Source organism: Heterodontus francisci, chromosome 25 (genome assembly GCF_036365525.1).
Source record: "Heterodontus francisci isolate sHetFra1 chromosome 25, sHetFra1.hap1, whole genome shotgun sequence".
Classification (NCBI taxonomy): Eukaryota; Metazoa; Chordata; class Chondrichthyes; order Heterodontiformes; family Heterodontidae; genus Heterodontus; species Heterodontus francisci.
The window spans coordinates 60,929,755-60,951,217 of record NC_090395.1 but is presented as its reverse complement, the minus strand read 5'-3'; positions in this window follow the sequence as shown (position 1 = coordinate 60,951,217).

Here is a 21,463-nt window from a genome sequence, read left to right as displayed (position 1 = left end):
GGGAGTGACAGAGATCAATTACAAACTGCAGAGTTACTGGGAAATAACAGGAGGAGTGACAGAGATCAATTACAAACTGCAGAGTTACTGGGAAATAACAGGGGGAGTGACAGAGATCAATTACAAACTGCAGAGTTACTGGGAAATAACAGGGGGAGTGACAGAGATCAATTACAAACTGCAGAGTTACTGGGAAATAACAGGAGGAGTGACAGAGATCAATTACAAACTGCAGAGTTACTGGGAAATAACAGGAGGAGTGACAAAGATCAATTACAAACTGCAGAGTTACTGGGAAATAACAGGGGGAGTGACAGAGATCAATTACAAACTGCAGAGTTACTGGGAAATAACAGGAGGAGTGACAGAGATCAATTACAAACTGCAGAGTTACTGGGAAATAACAGGAGGAGTGACAAAGATCAATTACAAACTGCAGAGTTACTGGGAAATAACAGGGGGAGTGACAGAGATCAATTACAAACTGCAGAGTTACTGGGAAATAACAGGAGGAGTGACAGAGATCAATTACAAACTGCAGAGTTACTGGGAAATAACAGGAGGAGTGACAGAGATCAATTACAAACTGCAGAGTTACTGGGAAATAACAGGAGGAGTGACAGAGATCAATTACAAACTGCAGAATTACTGGGAAATAACATGGGGAGTGACAGGGATCAATTATAAACTGCAGAGTTACTGGGAAATAACAGGAGGAGTGACAGAGATCAATTACAAACTGCAGAGTTACTGGGAAATAACAGGAGGAGTGACAGAGATCAATTACAAACTGCAGAGTTACTGGGAAATAACAGGAGGAGTGACAGAGATCAATTACAAACTGCAGAGTTACTGGGAAATAACAGGAGGAGTGACAGAGATCAATTACAAACTGCAGAGTTACTGGGAAATAACAGGAGGAGTGACAGAGATCAATTACAAACTGCAGAGTTACTGGGAAATAACAGGAGGAGTGACAGAGATCAATTACAAACTGCAGAGTTACTGGGAAATAACAGGAGGAGTGACAGAGATCAATTACAAACTGCAGAATTACTGGGAAATAACATGGGGAGTGACAGGGATCAATTATAAACTGCAGAGTTACTGGGAAATAACAGGAGGAGTGACAGAGATCAATTACAAACTGCAGAGTTACTGGGAAATAACAGGAGGAGTGACAGAGATCAATTACAAACTGCAGAGTTACTGGGAAATAACAGGAGGAGTGACAGAGATCAATTACAAACTGCAGAGTTACTGGGAAATAACAGGAGGAGTGACAAAGATCAATTACAAACTGCAGAGTTACTGGGAAATAACAGGAGGAGTGACAAAGATCAATTACAAACTGCAGAGTTACTGGGAAATAACAGGGGGAGTGACAGGGATCAATTACAAACTGCAGAGTTACTGGGAAATAACAGGAGGAGTGACAGAGATCAATTACAAACTGCAGAGTTACTGGGAAATAACAGGGGGAGTGACAGAGATCAATTACAAACTGCAGAGTTACTGGGAAATAACAGGAGGAGTGACAGAGATCAATTACAAACTGCAGAGTTACTGGGAAATAACAGGGGGAGTGACAGAGATCAATTACAAACTGCAGAGTTACTGGGAAATAACAGGAGGAGTGACAGAGATCAATTACAAACTGCAGAGTTACTGGGAAATAACAGGAGGAGTGACAGAGATCAATTACAAACTGCAGAGTTACTGGGAAATAACAGGAGGAGTGACAGAGATCAATTACAAACTGCAGAGTTACTGGGAAATAACAGGAGGAGTGACAAAGATCAATTACAAACTGCAGAGTTACTGGGAAATAACAGGAGGAGTGACAAAGATCAATTATAGGAACATAGAGTTCCTGGGAAACGTGTTGTTGTTGTAGTTGTTGGAGCGTAGCTACGGCGTTGTAGATAAAATTTAGGAGTCATGATAAGGTCAACTAATAGCTCTTGATTCTATATGCATTACTATTTACACTGTCCTCAAGCATCCTTAGCTAGCATCCTTTGTGCTGCTCTGTCTCCTTCCCAAAAGCCTATTAGTACATGCAACTATCATATCATCATCTCTACACTGGGGGTAGGGGGGGTTGCTTTCACTGTCTCCAACATTAACCCTTGCATGTCCTTGTACTACAGAGAATAACAGGAGTGTGAAAGATCAATTATAAACTGTAGAGGTACTGGGGAACAAAAGGGTGCATTAGAGCAATGATGACGTATAGCAACTGGGAAATAATGTGAGTGATAGAGAGCAATGGTCAATTATAACAACTGGAAAATAACAGGGGGACTGACAGTGATCAATAGACTTTATAGGTACTGGGAAATAACTTGGTGTAGTAGAGAGCCACGATATACTATAGCAACTGGGAAATATTGCGGGTAATAAAGAGCAACAATCAACTAAGGAAACTGGGGGTGTATCAGGGAGTAATGATAGATTATAGCAACTTCCTCCTTTGTGATTTCTACTTCCATCTCAATTCGTTGCCCTCCTGCCCTCCCTTAACCTTTCCCTCCATGTACACTCTCCTAACCATATTTATGGCCACCTCCTCAGCCATGCCCATCTCACATGGTTTCTCTACTTCCATTATCTCTATCACAGGCAAGGTTATCTCTGGTCACTTCCTCAGATGCTTCAACATTCACAGCCCTCATCTTCCTCCCAACCCCACATCCATAGTTATGCCTGGGAAAAACTCTGTCTTCTGGTACTTGCCGACCCCTCACTGCAGCCTTTGACATGGTCGTCAACACCATCTTCCTCCAACAGCCTTCCTCCATTTTCCAGCTGAGTCGGACTTCCCTCACATGTTTCCACTCTTACATAGCCAATTACAGCCAGAGAATCTCATGCAATTGCTTTGCTTTAGTACCATTCTTCTGAAATACCCTCCTATTCCTCAGCTGCCCTGGCCCTATATTGCCGATGGCGGCGAGGCCTCTTGACGGCCCCCTCCCCCCGCTGCTCGGCGACGGGACCAACATTAACATAGTCAAAAAAATGCAACTGAATGAATTAAATACTTGCCCGCTCCTGGCGTCCGTTCCAGTGCCATATTGGTGGTGGTGGCCTCCACTCCCACGCCTTCGGATCTCCATTTGGAGATCCGATGACGGACACTGGTGGGGAGGGGGGAGCAGGTAGTATTTCAGTGTTGGGGGGGTGGGTGCAGCAGGGTAAAACTATTCTGATTGGTGGAGGGGACGGTGGGAAGGGTTTGCAGGTAAAAGTTAATGAACTTTGTGGGGGGGGTGGGGGAAGGTCAGATACACAAGATAAGTATTTGGGGGGGGCGTGAGAGGGCAAGGAATGAACTAAATGGATAATGTGGGAGAGGGCTAGAAACATTTCTTTAATTTTTAAAATTAAATCTAAAGTGCCTATTCCTTTAAAAATTTAAATTAAATGCAAGGGCTTGAAGCCCTTTAAAAATGGTGTTGGCGCCTGCACAGTGGCGCTGGTTGCTGTTGCCGAGGACGGACCGTCCGCCCCCTCCATGTCATGGGGCGGGGGGGGGGGGGTGTGCCCCGGCCAGTTAAATCAGCCGCCGCGTTTAATATCATGATGGCTCCGCAATGAGCAGTCCGCACATGCGGACCGCCATAGTTTATGGCCTCTGCCAATAATGTAAAATCCAGGCCACGATGTCAGGTTCCATATGTACGCATATGACACCCAGCTCTATCTCTCCGCTACCTCTGGACCTCTCCACTGCCTGTGTTGACAGTTTGCTTGTCAGACATTCAGCCCTGGATGCCTTGCAATTTTGTGCAATTAAACATTGGAAGACCAAAGCCACTATCTTAACGCAGCCTCATCACGCTCAGCCCACAGCAAACTCTATTCCCTCACCACCGATTACATCTTTCTTCCTGGCCACTGTCCCTAGCCTCACCTTTAAATTTCTCTCTCATGTTCGAATTCCTCCATTGCCTCACCCTCACAATTTCTCCGCCAACTCTACAACCCTCTGTGAGCTCTGCATTCCTTCATCACTGGCCTCTTACCAATCCTCCATTCCTTAACCCCCACCAAAATATACTTTATTCATAAAAATCTGTAAAAAATACATTACCAAACAGTTTCAAACAGCACCAAGTCAAAAAATACAAACAGTGCAAAGGCGGTCTGTTACCTTCTATACAATCATGAGTTGCCTCACAACCCTTCCATTTCATTGTCGTGCCAGATACATTAACCCCCATCACTAGCGGCCATACCTTCAGCCCTCTAGGCCCTAAGCCCTGTTATTCCCTTCCTAAACCTTGCTGCCTTTCTACTTCTTTGTCCTCTTTTAAACACCTCTTTAAAACTTACATCTTTGACCAAGTTTTTAATCACATGTCCTAGCATCTTTGTTTCCCGCAGTGACATTTCTTTCTTTGATTTTGGTTCTGTGAAGTGCCTTGTCACTTTTGCCTATGTTGAAGGCCTCTATGTAAATACAAGTTTAGTTTAGTTTAGTTTAGAGATACAGCTCTGAAACAGGCCCTTCGGCCCACTGAGTCTGTGCCGACCATCAACCACCCATTTATACTAATCCTACACTAATTCCATATTCCTACCACATCCCCACCTGTCCCTATATTTTCCCTACCACCTACCTATACTAGGAGCAATTTCTAATGGCCAATTTAACTATCAACCTGCAAGTCTTTGGCATGTGGGAGGAAACCGGAGCACCCGGAGGAAACCCACGCAGACACAGGGAGAACTTGCAAACTCCGCACAGGCAGTACCCGGAATTGAACCTGGGTCGCTGGAGCTGTGAGGCTGCGGTGCTAATCACTGCTGCGCCACTGTGCCGCCCCTTGTTGTAATAGAGACTGCAAATATTAATTTGCCATATTATAGCAACCTGCAAATTATAAGAGCAACAGACAGTATAGTTAGGAATAGAATTAATTAAAGCAACAGTGAAATAACAGAAGTAACAGAGTGATAGTAAGTTAAATAGTAGCATCTGAGAAATGGTTGGGGGACTAACTAGTAACAACATATATATTGTAGCTTTAACATGGAAAACCACCCACAGGCACTTCACAGAGGCAGAAGGAAAACTGAACATCGAGCCAAAGAGGAGAGTAGAAAGTAAAAGATTTCTCAGAGAAGTGGGCTTTAACAAGGTTCTTAAAAGAAGAGAGAGAAGTGGAAAAGTAGAGAGATCTAGGGAGTGAATTCCATGAGGATAGGCCCTAAGCTTTGGAGGCACCATTATCAATAGTCAGGCAAAGAAATGGAAAATGTAATTGATGCCAGAGTCAGAGAAACAGAAAGTCGGGATTGGTGGGGTTAAGTGGCAGTAGTATTGTTGGGGCTTGAGGAGGTTATAAAGGCAAGAAGGGGTGAAGCCATAAAGATATTAAAAAGACAAGGACAAAAATTTTAAATTTTATGCACTGGGAGACCAGGAGCCGATGTAGCTCAGCAATGATGAAGATGATGGGCAAGCATGATAGTACAGTATAGGATGTGAGCAGCAAGATTTTGCACGCTCTGAATTTTATGGAAGATGAAGCCCACAAGAGGAGCATTGGAGTAATTGAGTCTGAGTCACAAAGGTATGTATGAGGACTTCAGCAGCAAATCGGCTGAGGTAGAGGTAAAAGTAGGCAATGTATGGAGATAGAGTCTTTGCAATGAAAAGGATGTGGGGTTGGAAACTTAGCTAACAGTTCAACAGGATGCTGAGGTTGCGAACAGTCTGGTTCAGCCTAAAAACAATGGCTAGGGAGGGTTGGAGTGGGTGGTGAGGGAATTAAATTAGTAACGAGGATTGAAGACAATGATGTCACTCTACCCAATATAACAGTAATCGAATAAATTATAGCAGATAGTGACAACTAATAATATCTGCTGGCCACCATCTTGTTCCATATCGCTGTGCTGTATTCTACTCTCAATCTAGCAATGTCCTAGCCCAGTCTTCTGTTTAATACCTCCCTCACACCACAAACAGTAGGGCATGAGAAATGAATTCTTTGATGGCCTGCTACAATGATTCAACTCTCACCACTGGAAGTTCTGTTTGCTTTTCTTTCCCAGCCTAAGCAGATGTGTGCTAAAGAGAGAGAGTTGAACAATATGCTTTCCTGCACCATGCCCTGCTCACATATCATCCCTGTGCTCGCTAGTCTACGTTGGCTCCCAGTCTCCCAATGCCTCAAGTTTAAAACATTCACCCTCATGTTTAAATCACCTCACGGGCTCGCTCCTCCCTGTCTCTGTGACGTCCTCCGGCTCTACAGCCCTCTGAGAACTTTGCGTTTATCTGATTCTGGCCTCTTGCGAATTCCTCTGTCCCTTTGCACTACCTTTGGTGGCCATGCTTTCAGCAGTCTAAGCACTACACTCTGCAGTTCCCTCCCTCTCTTCACCTCCCTCTCTGACTTTAACACCCTGCTTAAAATCCATCTCTTTGAGTAAGTTTTTAGTCATTGCTCCTAATACCTGCTCAGCATCCATGTTTTTTTTTCTGATAAGGCTTATGTGAAGCACCTTGGGGCATTTTTCTACATTAAAGGTACATATAAACACAGGTTGTTACACTTGTGTTGACTCAGGAGAAGTTTGTAAATTTAATGCTGTCTTATGTAACATGTTGTTACTGAATGGGGAAGTTTTTAAAATAATTAAACTTGAATGGTGTTATATTATTTGAAATCTTATCCTCTGCCAATAAATGCAAAAGAAAACAGACTTTGTTCAGTGTTATGTTTTTGTTCAGAAGGTCATTATTTTAATAAATTCTTAAGACAAACCATTTGCGAGGTACTGTATTTCTGATTCTGGTGCAAATTTGAACCACATCTGAACGCACAGCATTAAGGTAAAGCAAATGGGTGAGACTGACGGATATCCTGCTTGCAGCAAATATTAAACAAAGGAAACCAAAACGTCAGCATCATTCAGTAGGCGAACAATGAGAGGTTCTGGAGTTGCACAACACATTGTAACCTTGGTTTATTATAACACTTCAGAATGTCAAGAACTATACTTTCAAGAATGTTTTGCAAAGAAAAACAGTTTGAAGACCCCATTTACTCTTATCATTGGCTTCAATTCTCTTTTGCAGTTTTATAAAGGTTCAATTTAGTAATTACAGGAAAAAGTATGCAGCTGTATTTCCTGTTACATCAGATATAACGTGTTTTCCCCACAGCCCCAACACTACTCAATGAAGGTAGTGTCAATGATTTTGCAATGATTACAAATGTAATGTAGAGAATATTTTCCTTTCCTCCTCTGTCTATGGTCACAGAGACATCATTGCCCTCTAGTACTTAGACCAAGTGGCTATTATTCATGCATGATCATTAACAGTGAGTGTCCACAGGCTATTGGACTGCAGGTGAACTTCCAGAAGGGATCACAGGATAGCGAGGAGGAGTGGGAACTCAGGGACAATTTTTCTCTCCCAATGTAAGAATGCAGAGGTCAATTTTAGCATCCCCACTGTTGCACAAGCTACAGGGTGGATCAAACACGACTCAAATAAGTCAACCAGCCACTGTATACATTCACCATGCCATCAGAGGAGCTCTGTTTTACATGGTTGATTTTTAACAGATGTAAGAAGAGAGGTATTAAAGAGATAGTTGTTTTGCAGACTGCACAGTTTTTCAGCATGTTCAAAATGGCAACAAGCTGTTGAATGTGCAAAATTTATATAGGTTAAATTTGGAACATTTCTATTGCTGAATATAAACTAGATATATCTCATTTTCCAAATAATTCAAAATAACTTGGTTTGTTACTTTTTCTAATTGTTTTCTCTTTCTTTGATTCCCCAAAGATGCTAATCTTTTTGGGGTACAGGTCAACACATAGGCTAAAAATAGATTCTCCAGTGCAAATGGCATGTATGCCTTTATGTCAAGATGGATTTTTTGGCCAATAATATTTAACATTTTAAGAATGCAGGAACAGGAACATTCAGCTCCTGGAGCCTGTTCTGCCATTCAATTAGATCATGGCTGATCTGTATCTTTAATCCAACTCCCCGCCTTTGTCCCAAATCCCTTAATATCCTTGGCTAACAAAAGTTTACCAATCGCTATTTTAAAAGTTTCAATGGACTGAACCTCAACAGCTTTTTGGGGGAAGAGTTTCAGATTTCCATTACCTTTTGTGTGAAGAAATGTTTCCTGACATCACCGCTGAATGGCCTTTCTCTAATTTTTGTGTCCCCTTGTTCTGGACTCCCCCACCAGAGGGAATAGTTTTTCTCTATTTACTCTATCAACTCTTTTAATCATCTTAAACATCTCCGTTAGATCACCACTTAATCTTCTATACTCAAGGTAATACAAGCCTAGTCGATGCAACCTGTTCCTGCTAATTTAACCTTGTTAGCCATGGTATCATTTTGGTCAATCTATTCTGTACCCTCTCCAAGTTTGGTGTATAGTAATGTAGTAGTTATACTACTAAACTAGTAATCCAGAAGCCGAGACCAATGGCCTGGAGACATAAGTTCAACTCCCACCATGGCAACTGGAAAATTTAAAGTAAATAAATCTGGAATAATATGTTAGTCTCAGCAATCATGGCTGTGAAACTATAGGATTGCCATAAAAACTCATTTGGTTCACGAATGTCCTTCAGGGCAGGAACTCTGCTGTTCCTACCTGGTCTGGCCTGTATGTAACTCCAGACCCACAGTAATGTGGTACACTCTTAACTGCACTCTGAATGGCCTAATCAAGCCATCCAAGGGTAATAGAAAATGTGCACATCCTGTGACTGAATTTAAAAAGGTCCACTAAAGTCTTCTCTCGAGCTGGTGATCCACCCCGATCAGACCTGTACTGTACCCGGCAGGAAGATCTCTGATAGTCTCGTGCTACTCAGAGATACGATCGCCTACGTACGGGACAGGAGGGTGGACACCTGCCTCATCAGCCTGGACCAGGAGAAGGCTTTTGACAGGATATTGCACACCTACATGATGGACGTGCTTTCCAAAATGGGGTTTGGGGAGGGACTCTGCAATTGGATCCAACTGCTCTACACAAACATCAGTAGCGCAGTCTCAATCAATGGGTGGGAATCGGAAAGTTTCCCGATCAAATCTGGAGTCAGACAGGGCTGTCCTCTCTCCCCGGTCTTGTTTGTTTGCTGTATTGAACCCTTTGCTGAGTCTATTAGGAAGGATGCTAGCATAAGAGGGGTGACGATCCCAGGCAGCGGAGGCACTCAGGTTAAAACCTCCCTGTACATGGATGACGTCGCCGTCTTCTGCTCGGATCCGCTGTCCGTGCGCAGACTGATGAGCATCTGCGACCAGTTCGAACTGGCCTCAGGAGCCAAAGTTAACCACGGCAAGAGCGAGGCCATGTTCTTTGGGAACTGGGCTGACCGATCCTTTGTCCCCTTCACCGTCAGGTCAGATTACCTGAAGGTGTTGGGGATATGGTTCGGAAGGGCCGGGGTGTGCACCAAAACCTGGGAGGAGCGAGTAGCCAAGATACAACAAAAGTTGAGCATGTGGGGGCAGCGATCTCTCTCCATTGTGGGTAAGAACCTTGTCATCAGGTGCGAGGCGCTCACGTTGTTGCTGTACGTGGCACAGGTCTGGCCCATACCCCACTCCTGCGCTGTGGCAGTCACCCGAGCCATTTTCCGCTTCATCTGGGGATCTAAAATGGACCGGGTCCAGAGGGACACGATGTTCAAATCTCTGGACAAGGGCGGGAAAAATGTACCCAACGTGGCCCTCATCCTGATGACCACCTTCGTGTGCGGCTGCATCAAGCTGTGTGTAGACCTCCAGTACGCAAACTCCAAGTGTCACTACGTGCTGAGGTTCTAACTGTCCCCGGTGTTGCGAAGGATGGGCCTGGTCACATTGCCGCGGAACGCTCCATGCAGTTGGGCCGTGCCGTACCACCTATCCTTCGTGGAGCAGTTTCTGCGGGAAAACACCTTTGACCACCGGTCCATCAGGCAGTGGTCTGCATGGAATGTCCTCAAGGCCCTACGGGAAAAGGAGACGGTGGATCCTGTCGGATGGTTCCCCGAGCAGACCGTCAAAGTCATTTGGCGGAATGCCTCATCACCAGAACTCTCAAACAAGCACCAAGATGTAGCTTGGCTGGTGGTGAGAAGGGCCCTCCCCGTCAGATCCTTCATGCACACCCGAAGTCTCGCCCCCTCCGCACAATGCCCCCGCGGTGGCTGTGGTGGGGAAGAGACAGTTGCCCACCTCCTTCTGGAATGTGTCTTTGCAAAGCAGGTGTGGAAAGAGATGCAGTGGTTTTTGTCGAGGTTCATTCCAAGCAGCTCTGTAACACAGGAGTCTGTGCTCTACGGGCTGTTCCCAGGGACGCACACCGAGACAAACATCAACTGCTGCTGGAGGACTATCAATTCGGTGAAAGACGCCCTTTGGTCTGCCCGAAACTTGCTGGTCTTCCAGCACAAAGAGTTGTCCACCACCGAATGTTGCAGACTGGCACATTCCAAGGTCCAGGACTACGTGCTGAGGGACGCACTAAAGCTTGGGGCAGCCGCAGCAAAGGCTCAATGAGGAAAGACCACAGTGTAAGGTCCCCCCGCCAAGCTGAACTGAGGGGCTGGACCCATGGGAATCCCCTCGAACTGTAACGGGAACATTTTGTGTGCTGTAAATGTAAAAATGTATATGGCATGACAATGAAATGGAAGGGTTGTGAGGCAACTCATGATTGTATAGAAGGAAACTGATCACCTTTGCACTGTTTGTATTTTTTGACTTGATGCTGTTTTAAACTGTTTGGGAATGTAAGATTTACAGATTTTTATGAATAAAGTATATTTTGGAAAAAAATAAATAAATAAAAAGGTCCACTCTACCCTTCCTGAGATGCAATGCTCAAAATTGAATGTAATACTCTAAATGAGGTCTAAGCAGAGCTTTGTACAACAGTAAAATAACTTTCACCCCTTTTCCATGAGCAAAACTGAATATAATACTCTAAATGGGGTCTAAGCAGAGCTTTATAGAACAGTAAAATAACTTTCACCCCTTTTCCACGAGCAAACTAGGGATATGTGTTGTAGAAATGATTAGTCTAAGTGCAAACGGTCTACTATATAGGTCAGTTGGGTTGAAATCAATTTCCGTGTATAAGTTTGGGGAAACAAACGGCAGAGCATCCCAATGTCTTAATGAACAAATAGATCACCTGGCCTGCTGGTAAATCATGAAGGCTGGAAAGGTACAGGTTTTGCCCAACTGGGTCTGTTAGCATCACAACCATGGCAACAGTCATGGTACTACTTAAGCCCTCAGCTTCCTGGCAGTCAGGAAGAGTGTTCTCGGTTTTCTACAATATCAAGTGAAAATTGCTGCCACAAAATGCTTGTCAGATGGTTGTGATGCCACCATTGTGGGCAAAAAGCCACACATGAAGGTGGTCATTTTGGCGAGGCACTGGAGAACTGGTGAGTGACACAGCTGAAAGCGTAGCCTGGCAAGATTCATCATGATCAGGAGAAGAGTGTAGAATCATAGAATGGTTACACCACAGAAGGAGGCCATTCAGCCCATCGTGTCTGTGCCAGCTCTCTGTAAAAGCAGCTCACCTAGTCCTACTGCCTGGCCTTTTCCTTGAAGCCCTGCACATTTTTTCTGTTCAGATATTTGTCCTATTCTCTCTAGAACAGCTCAATTGGATCTGACTCCACCACACTCTGAGGCAGAACATTCACTGCGTAAAAAAGTTTGACTTAATGCCACCTCTGGTTCTTTTGCCAATCGCCTTCATCATTCTATTATATATAATGATTCTATCATTCCTGAAGACTGAGATATTGGTTTATCTTCAAAACCTCTGGCCTTAATTTATCCCACTGAATACAAAAATGTTCCATGAATAGAATGGCCAGTCATTTACTGCCAGTTGTTGATTGTTTCATTCCCAGATGTTGGGAATATGAAAATAGAACAGCTGAAGTTTTATCCTTTGCGCAGCCAGTTTACCATATCTGCTATTCCAGCCCCCACATCCCCTCCCCCACTGTAATCAAACATTAACAATAGAACCACTGTCTGACGTTGGGCATGAATTGTTCATCTTACAGATCGTCTGTAAATGATTTCATTAACAAATAGCTTGTGGAGCTGAATTCATGTTTTGTCCTTTTTTAAACCCCTCAATTGTCTGCAGACATTTTTGATATTTTTTCCAGTCTGTATTTTCACTGTTCAACTGGCAACTCAGCCAGACAGCACAACTCAGACGTGGCAGCTGGATGTTACTTAATCACTTCACATATCTACAACCTCTCAAAATGTTTTGTCCCAAAGATTCCCAGACCCAGTTTATGCTGTTATGTAGCCCTCCAGATACTGTACCCGACATTAGTATTACAACTAGTTGGAACTAGTGTTATTTTTCATATTGCGCATGAAAAAATATTATTTCTGAAGATGACTAGGTTAAAACTTAACATTCATTCATCTTATTATTGATTAAAACTAAGTTCTGCAATATTTTAGTGTAAAAAGTTATTTGAATGTTAATTGAAAACAGCGGAATTAAACACTAGTTTAAATTAAACCACATTGTAGGATGATTTAAATGATTTGAATGGATGAAAACAACACAAACTATCAGCACTTATGTACTGCCACTAATTTAGTTTGGATTCTGAGAGGCTGGCATCCATGAGCCAGATCCACTTTTAAATCTAGCTCCTTTTTCCAGTGGCAGACTTGTAGGCCCAAACCTCCTCCAACCCTACAACCCTGCAAAAACTTTGCGTTCCTCTAATGCTGGCCTCTTGTGCACTGTCCACTTCATTCACCCCACCATTTGCAGCCATACCTTCAGCTGTCTAGGCCCTTTTTGCAATTTCCTCCCTAAATCTTTTCACCTCTACATCTCCCAGCTCTCCTTTAAGATGCTGCTTAAAATCTACCTCTTTAATCAAACTTTTGGTCACCGGTGCTAATGTCTCCTTCTTTGGCTTGGTGTCAACCTTTGACTGATTATACTCCTGTGAAGAGCCTTGGGATCTTTCACTGTATTAAAGGAAAGTTGTTATAGCCCCTGATAGGGGCTGGATTTAGCAGTGTATACACTAAGACCTGGCTCATGAACACCAGACCCACACAGTCAGAACTAAAATTGCATCAGTAGATCAGCAACTTGCAACAGCAGCTCCTGATTGGAATTATGCCAGTTTCCTATTAAGTGTGAATAGCACTTTGCATATATCGCTTTGCACCTAGTGTGTGTGGGTTGTGGCGTTGTTTGTGTGTACAAGGCAATTATTAATCATGTACACTGTGACATTCACAGTGTGAAGCGAGGCTCCACCTCCATGCTTTGTTTCTGTATGAGATGTTTCAGATCAAATGGATGGCAGTTTTGGTTTTGTGTAAATGTTGTTTCAATCATTAATAGAGCAGCCATGATGCACTCTTGTATTGCTACAAAGTGGCTTGGATCTTACACAGACACAAACCGTGCAGCATAATTCCGAGCCAGATTTGGCTTTGGGTCTGTGATGATTTGGCTTTGGGGCTCCTGGTTGGAGCATTTCTTCAACTGAAAACTTCTCAAAATTTAAAAATAAAGTTTAGAAGGTTTTCAAGCAGTCAGTGGATGACCATTAAACTTCTAGGGATTTACATTGGATAATTCCAAATACGGGCACAGGGATCGTAACTTGCGATTAAACTACGCCCATTGATTGAAATGCGGGCAGGATGCCAACTTTGTGCTACCTGTGCATTACCATGGTCTGTGCATGCAGCCAGCACTGTTTATTGGCTACATGTATCAGCAAGTGGCCCAATATCAAGAGTGTCTGGTACTACTTAAAGCTAGTCTGCACCTCTTAAAAGGAAGGTGGATTGTGACTGCCAATGGTGCTGAGATCATTCTGAATATTGTGCTGTGGCAGAATCAACAATAGTTGACCATGAGAGGGAGGATGCACCAAGAGGTTTGGATGCTGCACTGGAGATTTTGGTGGAAGAGGTGGAAAGAAAGAGAGATGTTTTATAAACTTGGTGGGGGGGGGTGCAGAGGCCCTTCAACCACATACTCTGAAGCAAGTGGCAGGAGCTGGTGGAGGATATGAATGCGGGGAGTGTATCCCCAACATCCTGGAGGCAGGGCAGGAAACGGTTTAATAATCTCAATACAAGCTGTCAACATCAGTGAGTATATCTTCAAATGCTATTCCAACCAACTGCACCACTAGCCTCATCCACTATTCAATTCATTATACCCGCATCACTCACCTACCAACAATGTCTATCAATCAGGATTCATACCTAAAATTCATATGCTTTACCACACCCTTGCACGCTTAGCACTATTGCAGGCCGCACACCCATATCTCACAGCTTGCACACACCAGCAGCTGTTCAACCACATCACCTAAACATATTGCACAACACTCATTGACACATTTCACTCTTTCTTGCAGAAGAAGATGGCACACAGCAGGAGGCAGCAGGAATTATCAGGAGGGTGAGAGGCATGTCTGCATGTTTTAGCCCCCATGGAAGAGACAGTATTGGTCATTATGGGAAGGGCCTTTGCTGAGGCAATGGCCACCGGCAGGGCTGAAGCCATTGAAGGCAATGGTATCTGCATGCCTAATGAGCCCAGTTCTGTTGAAAAGTCATAGACCTGAAACGTTAGCTCTGCCTCTCTCTCTACAGATGCTTCCTGACCTGCTGAGGATTTCCAGCACTTACTGTTTTTATTTCTGCCTACCTAATCCTCCTTCTCTCATCCCACTTGTCCCTCATCCCTCAAACTCTTCTGGCTTACAAGTTGCAGATGGTGTAAGCATGCACTTTGTGGTTTCTCCTCTCCCCTCACACAGCCTAATCCTTGTCCCTTTTTCAGTTCAGATACCCAAGAGCTAAAACGTGTCCAGTCAGTGGAGGAAGAGAAATGAGATAGCAAAGGTGAAGAGAAACTGTCACTCAGTTTCACAGTTGCATCCATCAGCTCAGATACTGACACTAAGCATAGTTTACAGGATAGGATAGAGATGGGATCTGCACGTGATGAGACACCAGGCACAAGCACTACAGCCAGGGCTGCAGTAAAGATAATGCAGGTGCCAGCTTACCGGGGCAAGGTTGCACACCAGCTCCGCCGCAGAGGACTCTGGCGAGGGCTTCGATGGGTCAGGAAACCGAAGAATGGTGATGGGCATACACACCCAAATGCTCCATGTACTGGGAAGCTTCCCGGAAAGCCTGCATTCAATGTCAAGGCACATAGAGGAGCCCAGCACTAACTTGGCACAGGGCTTAGCACAGAGCTTGCAACCTATCCATTCCAGTGTGGAACTAGTGGCCACTCCAATCAACACAGTTGTGAAGCCAACTATGATGACAGCATCTGAAGGCTGATGTCTCAGCTTCCATGGCAGCATAATCAGCATCCACTCAACACCTGAGTGCATGTATGGCAGCTCAGACTGTGCTGTCATGGCTTTGAATGTCAGTGTGCAAAGAGGCTTCCAGAGCAGAGCAGCACTCCAACAATCTGATCTCCATTAGAGCTGCTCCCTAAAGATTCTCTGCCAATATGACCTCCAACTGACAGCCCTTTTTCCCGTCCTCCTACTTCCTCTTCTAGTAGCCAGTCCCTACTCTGCGTTGCCTCTGCTCATTCTGCCAGTTTTGCTTAATGCCAAGAGGAAGCCCAACTAGGAAACCCATGTCCGGAAACAACTGCTTTGTGCGCAAGCCTTTAAGTCACCAAAGAAGTACTTCAGCACTAATGAGACCACTCTCTGTAGACCATTGAGGTATGGAAAAACACTCAAAGCATGTAGAATTGCAGCAGCAGCCAGAAGAAAAAATCCAGCAACTAACCTGTAAATGGTCATGCTCCAATTAAATAGCATTGGCGGAGGTCCTTCATGCAGTTTAACATCATGTTCAGCTGTGGGAGATTAAGAGAGAGCGTAAGCTGCAGCGCGGATCTCCAAAATGGGCACGCTGGTGTCACATCATGAACTGCCTGCTCTGCCTGCTGCTGGCAGTCGTTAGGTGCACGCATGCCAACTCCCTTACAAATATGGCATCTGGCGCATTTCCCATCAATTGTGTGTGCGCACTTCACAGACGCCACTTTGGAAGAGTGGGAGGCCTTGTGACGTCCAAAAACAGGTGCTACGGAATGCAATTTGACCCTCTCTAATGTTTTTTTTAAAATTCATTCTCAGGACATGAGCATCATGGGTAAGGACAGCATTTATTGCCCATCCTTAGTTGCCTTTGAAAAGATGCAGGTGAACAGCCTTTTTCAATAGCTGCAGTCTGTGTGTTTTAATGTCCTCCAGTGGTCTAGTTGGTAAATGCATCAGGTGATGTACAAAGGTACTAGGACTAGAAGATACTAGGTTAATTCTATCATCAGTAATCTGATCTTTGCCAGGGCACTACAATACCCTCAGCACCCCTGAACTAGGAAGATTCTGATCATTATCTAGGAACTGCAGTGGAAAGTGGGCCTGTGTGGCTATCAGGTGAGGACAAGGTTAGCTTCACCTTGAGGCCCTCCACAAATGATACTTTCAGAGTCACTTCAGTAAGGTACTTACAGGCAGTCAGCACCCAAAATAGCTCCAGCAAGAGTTAATACCCTTAGCAAAGCTGGATAATAGTGGTGGAAAAATGGAAGGATTATGAAGTGTTTAGGCCTTCTTTTGCCACATATGGAAACTGGGTACTGCTCCTGAGGAAGGATGTATTGGCCTTGGCAGGGATACAGCGCGAATATACCAGAATGATAATGAGACTCAAAGTGCTAAATTATGAGGACCGTTTGTATACTCTGGACTTGTATTCTCTTGCGTATAGAAGATTAAGTGGTGATCTCATGGAGATGTTTAAGATGATTGAATGAGTTGATAGAGTAAAGAGAGAGAAACTATTTCCTCTGGTGGGGGAGTCCAGAACAAGGGGGCACAAAAATTAGAGAAAGGCCATTCAGGAGTGATGTCAGGAAACATTTCTTCACACAAAGGGTAATGGAAATCTGAAACTCTTCCCCCAAAAAGCTGTTGAAGCTGGGAGTCAACGGAAAACTTCAAAACTGAAATTGATAGATTTTTGTTAGGCAAGGCTATTAAAGGTTCTGCAACCAAAGCGAGCAGATGGAGTTAAGATACAGATCAGCCATGATCTAACTGAATGGCAGAACAAGCTCGAAGATTGACTGGTCTACTTCTGCTCCTATGTTGCTAGGATTCAAATCTAAAGGTACTATTCAAGAAAATAAAATTACTTGGGGCCCATTTTTTATATATTATAATTTATGAAACAAATTCCTCAGGTCTGTTGTGCTACTGGAAGTGGGGCAAGTGAGGAAAGGAGAGGAGTAACAAAACTTTAGCCCCTCATTGCAAATCTTTAGTACAGGTCATTTGAATAATTGGTGTGGGTGCTTGTGGAGCATGATATAGTCATCTGGACCGTGGTGGCAAGTGGAATCAGAACTGAGACCAGCACAGACAATGGATCCACCCTGGAGCCTTCCTAGTCTCCTATGGCTCAACTACTGACTGGATAAGCTCTGGGCTGCCAGCACAGCTTGAGACCTGTCATTGTCACCTCCCTCTAAATTTCACCCCTTTAAAACAGACAAATCTCCTGTGAAACAGTTTCAATTGTTCATTACTGTGCAATAGATAGTTGACTCCACAGGAAATTCACTCATCCTTTAGTCACCCTAATGACTATGCACCCCGCCCTTCCATCTCTCAAGCAGAAACAGAAGAAAATTCACACTCAATGACAAGATGTCACAATTACCAGCCTTTCTTTTCAGATGCTAACTGACCTGCTGTATATTTCCAGCACTTCTTCTTTATTTCAAATGTATGAGTTTTTTCTTTTCATCAATAACAAAATACTACCATCTTGATTGCTACCGTTTGGATATTGAAAGCCAAGAACACACCTTCCCCTCCCCTTTCAGCATTCCAAAGGGAACATTCCTGCCGTGACATCCTGGTTCACTCCTCAATCACTCCCAACACCCCCTCCATTTCCCATGGCACATTACAAAGGCAAAATACTGCAGGTACCGGAAATCTGAAATAAAAATAAAAAGTGCTGGAAATACACAGCAGGTCTGGTAGAATCTGTGGGGAAAGAAACAGAGTTTTCATGTCGATGACCTTTCACGAAACGTTCTGATGAAAGGTCATTGACCTGAAATTCTGATAAAAGGTCATCAACCTGAAACATTCACTCGGTTTCTCTCTCCATAGATGCTGCCAGACCTGATGAGTAATTTCAGCATTTTCTGTTTTTGTCCCACAGCATCTTTATGTGCAAGTGCTGGTGATGTAAAACCTTCCCTTTTACCTCTTCCCTTCCCACCTTCCAAAGCCCAAACACTCCTTCCAGGTGAAGCAGCAATTTGCTTTTACTTCTTTCAATTTAGTATGCTGTATTCGCTGCTCACAATGCAGTCTGCTCTACATTGGGGAGACCGAATGTAGTTTGGGTGACTGCTTTGGGGAACACCTCCATTCAGTCCGCAAGCATGATCCCCAGCCTCCGTTATCTGTCATTTTAATTCTCTCGCCCACTCCCACTATGACCTCTAAAATAAAAGCAAAATACTGCGGATGCTGGAAATCTGAAATAAATAGCTGACTTTTAACATATTGTTTGCCTTTGCTCCACGACCTTCTTGTTTTTATTCCCGCTATGACCTCTCCATCCTCAGCCTCCCACAGTGTTCCAATGCAGCTCAACGTAAGCTTGAGGAACAGCACCTCATCTTTTGATTGGGCACTTTACAGCCTTCTGGACTCGACATTGAGTTCAACAATATCAGATCATAATCACTATCCTCATTTTTTTCAGACAGTAGTTATTGATAATTCCATTTACACCTCCTCTAAACTCATCTTTTGTTTCTTTACTCGTCCCATCATCATAACCTTTTGCGTTGCACCCATTATCCCTTTTGTTATTCAATCCCTCCTGCCTTCCACCCGACTGCAGGCCTTCTCTTTGTTCTTTCCTCCCCTCCCCCTTTCCCCTGCCTCTGTACTTGCTTAAAACCTGTTACATCTCTAACCTTTTCCAGTTCTGATGAAAGGTCATCAGCCTGAAATGCTAACTCTGTTTCACTCTCCACAACTGCTGCCCTACCTGCTGAGCAATGTTCCCTCTAAGCTGCACGGTTGGGTGGCCACTTTGCAATCATGAAGGTATTGCACAGGCCACTCACAAGCTGTCGGCTTTAAAAAAATGTGCAAAAAAATGTAAAGGTACCATGCATTGAAATATGCAAGTTATGCAGAACAAAGAAAATTTAGAGGATCACTGCTGCTGAGTACTTCCAGCATTTTCTATTTTTATAACAGTTTATATAAGTCAGTATCGAATGAAAGCACACTGTAAGACAACTAATTAGATCAGATCTCCATTATGAAAGTTTATCCAGTGAGTAGCTAAGTCTGTTCAGGCCAAGAAGATCACGAGTTCATTCTCTGGTCTGTGTTGAGTTAGCTGATCTCAGGGCAACAGTGGGGTGACATAAATTGCCTCAGGGCCTAGGTCAACTGGTAATAAAAGCAGCCAGAGTTCCTGTTCCTATCCGGCAACCCTCCCCCAGCGTTAGGAGTGTTTGTGTTCACTGGGTGAGGACAGCACTGGGTTTGCCATCCAACACCAATTGCTTTCCAGCAATCATTTAGACTGATAAATTTGAACTGTACTGAGGGTGGGGGGCAGTGTGGGGGGCACTTGTGGAACCGAGCCCTAATGTGGCTGAAGGAAAAGAAGAGAGGAGAGAAAATTAGCGAGGAAAAATAATAGCAAAACTATCATTTGAATTTTTTTGCCAAATGAGCTACAGAAACCCAGAGAATTACCCAATCTGTAGTGCTAAGCAAATTCTCCTGACTTCCATTTTAAAAATGTGTATTTTACATCAACAATATTGGGGCCTAAAGTGTTAACTTGTCCTGGCCTAGGCAGCTAAAGTACAGAGTGCAGATGTATATATTATTGTTTTCAAAACCTCGAGTGGCTTTGCTGTCTCACTCCACACCTAAAAAAGGAGTGTGTTTCTATTTTGTTGTGGGCATGACGAACGTGATTACACTTGCGTTAGTCTGTGATCCCTCAGGCTCGTTTTGTCAGGAGGAAACGTGTCACTGACTTCTCAGAACTTGCACTGCATGTACTGTCCGCTGACTGGCTGTAAAGTAGGAGGTTCTGCTTACATAGGCGGAAGGAAATCCTTTGATCTGAGTGCGACCAAACTCCAGCGGAATAGCCTGTACTTGCCAGTTCACATAAGGCCTGTTGAATGTTACTCTATTACTCTGGCAGTGCTCAGTATTTGAAGATTACAGGAACATTACTAAAGCTTTGCATCAAAGCAGAACTAAAGTATTTTTCAAAGAATCATCTTTGTGTTGCATATATCGCCATAAATATATGCATATTTTTAAAAAAAGCTTTTGCCACAAGTGTAAATAAGTGATGTTGACATAGAGCCTGAAGCTATATTGAATCAGACAACTGCAAGTATAATATGAGACATTGTTAACAGTTACTGAGAACCGAAACAGTAATAATTGCAGTTATTTTAGGGTTATATGATGCATCTCAAAGTGGAGGTAGTCTGAGAGTCCACAGGCAGACAGAGACCGGAATTCAGAGTTTTTGGCAAATGTCAAGAGGCACTCACACCTGTCTGACCCACGTAAATGAGGCACTCTCCTACTGACCTGGTGAGCTCTGCAAGGTCTACACTGGAGGACACCATTAGGTCAGATGCTGGTGTAACTGCTGGGATCACACACTGAGAAAAGTCGGGGAGAATGTGTCAGTAAAAGAGTTTTTTTGCCATGGTGGTATAAGGTTTCGTTATCTATTTTTTACTGAGCATATACACTACATCTTCTTGTGGTGTAAATAAGATGACTTTTTCTGTTGTAGAATTTGTTTCCTTTGCAAGGAGACCTATTCCAGTTACTTTCAGTAACATGACTTGCATGTGATAAATTACATATTCCACCGCAGAACATTGGATGCTGTTTGTGGAAAGAGAAGCAGAGTTAACTCCGAACTCCGAAGAAGGGTCACTGACCCGAAACGTTAACTCTGCTTCTCTTTTCACAGATGCTGCCAGATCTGCTGAGTGGTTCCAGCATTTTTTGTTTTTATTTCAGATTTCCAGCATCCGCAGTATTTTGCTTTTATTATATTGGATGCTGTCTATTTACAATGGCTCGAGACAGTATGGCTGAAACCTTCATCCATGCCTTTGTAACCTCCAGAGTCAACTATTTCAACACTCCCCAGTTATCCTTCCACCTCATACCGTTCGTAAACATAACCTTGTTCAAAACTCTGCTGCCAATATCCTAACTTGCACCAAGTCCCATTCACCCATCCCCCCCTAAGTTCATTGACCTACATCGAAAGGAAAATTTGCAT